This window comes from Arachis ipaensis, chromosome B8 (genome assembly GCF_059453495.1).
Source record: "Arachis ipaensis isolate K30076 ecotype BB chromosome B8, ASM5945349v1, whole genome shotgun sequence".
NCBI classification, from domain to species: Eukaryota; Viridiplantae; Streptophyta; class Magnoliopsida; order Fabales; family Fabaceae; genus Arachis; species Arachis ipaensis.
Genome location: NC_142443.1, coordinates 129,462,312 through 129,467,914, shown reverse-complemented (window position 1 = coordinate 129,467,914; position 5,603 = coordinate 129,462,312). Strand labels below are relative to the sequence as shown.

At 38.4% G+C, this 5,603-nt stretch overlaps 1 pseudogene; it reads left to right on the top strand.

The window, feature by feature from the left end:
- The first annotated feature begins 4,510 nt into the window (after positions 1-4,510).
- On the top strand, positions 4,511-5,131 carry LOC148549837 (uncharacterized; annotated as a pseudogene).
- Positions 5,132-5,603: the final 472 nt, after the last annotated feature.

Sequence of the window (5,603 nt, the reverse complement as noted above, 5' to 3'; positions counted from 1 at the left end):
AGAAAAGATTTCCGACTTTACTTTTATTGTAAACCGTTGTTTTTGGAAAGAGGCATAAGACAGTTATTAATCACTGGTACGGTTTATCTTCACGTATCCTATTACGGTAATTCCCAAAAACCCTCTACTGAGAACCCTTTCGAGGATGATATTCTCACCCCCTACATTTTTCTCCTTTCAGGATATGGGCGCAGAAGTCACGAAGAGTTTATTTAGTTGTTGTTGAAATGCTTTGTATTGCTTTAGACTATTATCTGTACCCTCGCCTTTATCTTGAGATATTCTGCAAGAGGGATAGGAATTTTATTGGTTAATGCTTGTAATATTATATATGTATATGTATATATATGGATGTACTCTTTATGGGTTTTGTAAGTTGTATGGTATTTATGGATGTATGTTATCGAATGAAAGTATTTTTGGGAGCGGTGTTGTGGTTTAAAGTTTTAAACAGGCTCATATTTTAGTATTAAATAGTATAAGTGTCGTCGTAATGTCCGACCTATCAGAGTCGCGCAGCCGGAAGCGTGAGCTTTGGTAGTTAGGGTGTTACATTATGGTATCAAAGCAGTCCTTCCTGTAGAGCCTGAGGAATGGACCGACTATGCTTCAGTTGCATACTCTGAGCGTTTGTCATGTATTAGGCCTTGTCGAATGACGAGAATTAGAGCTTTATACACATGACGGTCTATTGATTAATGCTGTTAGTCTTGCATTGCATAATTCTTGGTATTAAGTTTGGCCGGCTTAATACTAGTGAATTATGTAAATGAAAGTACTAACGGGTTATCCTAGATGATACGCGAGTTTTGAGTAAAGCGAATCGCGGGTTTTGGGGGAACGTTAGAAACTTTTTCTCGAGGCTATTCAGTTGTGTGTCTTGAATTCTGTTCGAGTCGACCTGTTTCTTTCATATCCTAACTTGAAGTTCTTGTTTGGTACTCCTCTTGAAAAGTAATTTGATGGTTCCACTCTATTTCTCTATTCATATGCATTCTTGTTTGACCTCAGTTGCATATGCTTGTTTGGAATCCTTGTTGCATCTATCTTCCTCTGTTTGAGTTCTTCTTGATTCAAGTATTCTTTGATATAGCCTTGAACTTGTCTTAATGTGCTGTGACTTTTAACTCCGGGTTCCGAGTTCATTCTTTGAGAAATTGTTGTTTTAGTTTTTCTTTTACTTGACAGTGATCACAGCCAATTTTGAGATTTTTATAAAAATTGCTGTTGACTAGATATACACTTATCTATATGTGGAACTTTGAAGATTTCTTATACAGTCTAACAACTATTTATTTCTCACACCTCGTCTGTGCTTTTACTGGTTTGCGAAACTGTATTTATTTTAAATACAAAATGACTTTCTAGTAATTTTACTATAGTTCCGATGCACGCCCTTGTCTGATTATGCATTTGGGCATTTTTCGAAATTCTGGGAAGAAGGGATTCTTCGCTTTTATTCCGGTTGATTTTTGTTGATAAACTTTACCTAAATTATTTTTAACTTGAGTTCGGTTTATCATACTACATTGTTGATGCTATTGTGATTCTTTTAAAGATGTTGGACTCATGGCTTTCTTCGTATGAGCGGACTAGAGTCTCTTTTAAGCTTCTCATCTCCATGATTGTCATGCGTGACCTTATTTTTAACTAATCTTTTACATCTTGTGAACATTACCATTGATCTTGGTTTGTCCTCTTTTGTGAATTCCATTCTTATGTGAGTTAGTTTGATTCGTTTCAAAATAGTGCATCGATTGTCATCTCATTGTCTTTACAAGAGTCTTAATTCAAGATTTATCTTTGGGAAATTACTAATGGTTGAGTTGTCTTTTTCTATGAGTTTTGTATTCTTTTGAATCAATTGAAAGCTTGTTTGATGTCTCATGCCTAGTGGATCTTGTTTGAGCTATCTTGGTTTAAGATTCTTTCTTGCATGGCTTGACTTCTTCTTAAGTACATTCTAATCTCCTTGAATATCCTTTTGAGATGATGATTTCAAGAACACTTTTGGAGTCTTGTTTTGAACTTTTTAAAGAAGTTTTGAATTCCCTTTGGAAGAAATACTAAACGGAATTTATTTTTGTTGTTTGATTGAGATTGAAACCCTTGTCCAATTTTGACGAAATTAATTTAAAGTTGGCATGCGCCATTTTAAATGAAGTTTTGAAAAGCTTCCTTGTTTAGTAGAAACCGGTTTGTTTGTAACGCACCACTTATTTCCTTACCAGATTGTAAGCAAATTTTTACCTCGGAATTTCTTTTCTAAAAGGAGTTTAACTTCCTCTTTCATCCTTGCTATAGATGATATACATGCTTGTTTGAATATGAACTTTGGGAATTTTTTTTGAACAAGCATTTGATTTCTTTTCTGAGTTTTATGATTGCCTTTGGTTAAGTTGTGCACCTAATTATCTTTCTAAAATATTTGAGAAAATATTTTAGCTTTTAGCCAAACTTGTGTGCACCTTGTTTTTAAAATTCTACATGATCTGTTTCAATATAAAATTGTATTACAGCAAAGCCACGTTATTGCTTTTGTTATTCTCTTGGAGAATGTTTGTTACTTAACTTTTCTTCTAAATTGCGAAGTGGTTTTTCCGCAAGTTTTGGTTCCTTTATGAACAATGTGTTCGGAAGTACCTTTAATCATGCTCTTGAGTTCTGTGAGCTTTGTCTTGGGTCTGAAATATTCTCTTCTGTAAACCTCATACTTCTTCGGCTCAGCTTGAGTTTGTTTCAAACTGATGCGCTGGTTTTCTTCTTATTGATCCAATTGAATTTCCTTGATCTAAGGGTTATTTTTGGAGTTGTTAATCGGTTTATTTCTAGCAAACTTCTTTGCTTGAGCACCCTTGTTTATCTAGAATTGGATACATTTTCTCAAAATCTATGAGTATTATCTTTGACATTTGACTCTCCTTTCTAGAATCTTGTATCATTCTGAGTAGACTCGAGAATTGTTTTGATATCACGTGCGACTTGTAGACGTAGTAACGCAATGCATTAGTTCTTTAAGACGCGATATGTGTATATGGAAGATGAAGCGGTAGGTGTACAACGTTATGAATTGTGAGTGTTTTGTTCCTTGCGAACGGGTTTGCGGTTGTTAGGCTTATGATTGGTCATGAGGTTGTAAAATGATTGGTGGAGTTGGGGAAATTGAAGTTCTGAAGTGGGAAAAAGATTTGTCAGCAAACGTTATGCCGCTATTTAAATACCAACATGCTTTGCAGCCTTTTACCACACTAATTAACACCTTGCTTTGTGAACGCCTATCTTGAATTGCACCCTATTTTGCCACCTCAAGTTTTTGTAAAGCTTTGAGATTATATGACCTTGGGCATTGAGCCTATCTTGTAATGTTTGCTTTGCAATCACACTCCTACCTTTGTATCCTTATGCATATGACAATCAAAGTATTTGAAAACCGTATATATATGTTTATATTTTGAGATATTTTTGCTTCTTCCTTAAATGTGTTTAAGAGTGAACTGTTATGAGATTTCTTTCGTTTTGTATCAATTTTCGAGGGCGAAAATTTTTATAAGGTGGGTAGAATGTAAGACCAAGAACCTTTGAAAAGTATTATTATGATCAAGTCTCAAATCATATTGTTATTTATAGCCTTAATTTCGGAAATCATTTTATTAAAGATAATTAAGGCAAGTTTTGATTTATTGGATTTGAGACGAGTTATGATTTTTATCCAATTTTATAATTATTGGGTTATTTTCTATATTCAGATTATAAATTTGGCAGTTATGAAATAAGAGGGGTTTTACATGATTTGGATTAGATAAGTAATATTTTAAATATTAATACTACTATTTTGAGGAAATAAAGGATTTAATTATATTATTCCTAATTATTTGATTTGGACAATTTATTGAAAATAATTTGTAAAAATGAGGAGCAAATAGTACCTTCTATATATAATTAGCGTTGGATTTAATTTGGGTTTCAATTAATATATTATTCCCATTTTTGTTTGAAAGTACCAAATTGCCCCTAACCCTAAGTTTCAAAAGTGAAACCCTAACCCATGACCCGGTTCCCCCTTTTCACCCTCAGCAAACTCAAATTTGAAAACCTGTAGCTGCCACCCCATTTCTTTTCCCATCAGCAACACACACAAAGTTTCCTTTCCCGGAAAGAAAAACAGTGAGCCAGCGGGAGGGGGAGAGAGGGAGGCGCATCTCGTCGCCGTCGAGCTGGAGGGGGAGCTGTCCGCAGCGCCATGGCACTGCCGCCACCATGCCATGCCTCGCAGCGAGCTACCCAATCGCGCCATCGCTGTCTCGTGGAGCCATCGCCGGGCCGCCGCGCGTGAGGATGCTGGGCCGTCGCTGCCTTCTCGTCGCAAAAGAGAGAGAGAGCTCGCGAACCAGGGAGATCGACCCACGCCTCACCGCTGCCAAGCTCGCGCCGCCACTGTCCCATTGAGCTTTTGCCGATGATTGTGCCGCTATTGTCAGAGAAACCCGAGGAGAGAGAGAGAGATGACCCGATGGGAGAGAGGGGGAAGACCACCCGCGACGCTGCCGGAGCTTCCATGGCCGTCAGAAACTGCCACCTACCTCCGCCACTGCTAGGGTTCGCCGCCGGTGCGACGTTGAAAGGAAGGCCGTTCAGTCACGCCGAGCAGGAGAGACAGAGAGATCTGAAGGTGTGCTGGGAACCCAACCACCGAGCCTGGCCACCGATTGCATCACCGGCGCCGCCTCGGTCGGAACTGCCGCCATCAGAAAAGGGTTCTGGTCGCCAGGAGTGGTTCTGCGACTCCCGGGACCATAGCCGGAGCTTCTGGCTACTTCTGCCGTCGCCGGAAAAATTGTCGGTATGGGTTCATTCGAGGTTTCTGCCTTTTTAGTTTTCGAGATGGTTTTGATGCTGTACGGTTTTTCCAGTTGATCCGCCGGAGCTTCTGGTTGCCGCCGGAGCTGTTGCCGGGCCGGTTCGAAATCGCAGTTGCCTCATTGTGTTGTTTCGGTAAGAAATTATGTTTCGAATGATCTCGCATGAGTATTCTGTTGTGTTCGGTTAATGAATACGAGTTTTGATAACGTGGGGGTAGAGTCCTGATTATTGTATGTTGCGATTAGTGTTGCTATGGTTATTGCGAACGTGATTGGAGCTGAGGTTTTGGTTGCCGTCAGTTCGGGATGAGGCGGAAAGGACTCTGTGAGACGTTTGGATTATGGAATTACGTTTTGAGGTAGGGGCGCTTTCCGAAAACTATATTTTTTATATTGGAATTATTACATATGGGTACTGATGTGAGGATGTGTATTTGGTGATTGTATCAGTCCTATGTATTGTTTGGTTGTTTTGTATGATTATGGGTGTTGGTTTAACTCGACTGTTGTGTGGCTTTGTGAAACGAAATGCTTTTGAAATTGATTCTTTTAAAGCTTTGAGATCGAGTTAAATCCGTTGGAAATTGATTAGAGTTGAATGGATTTTCTTGAGAATGTGTAAAATAGAATACACTCTTGACTTCAGCCTGGCTGGCTTTAAATGATCTGGTTTTTGATAAATGATTGTTGCTGAACCGTTTCTTTAAAACGTTAGAAATGAGTTTATCCGGATGATAATGATTT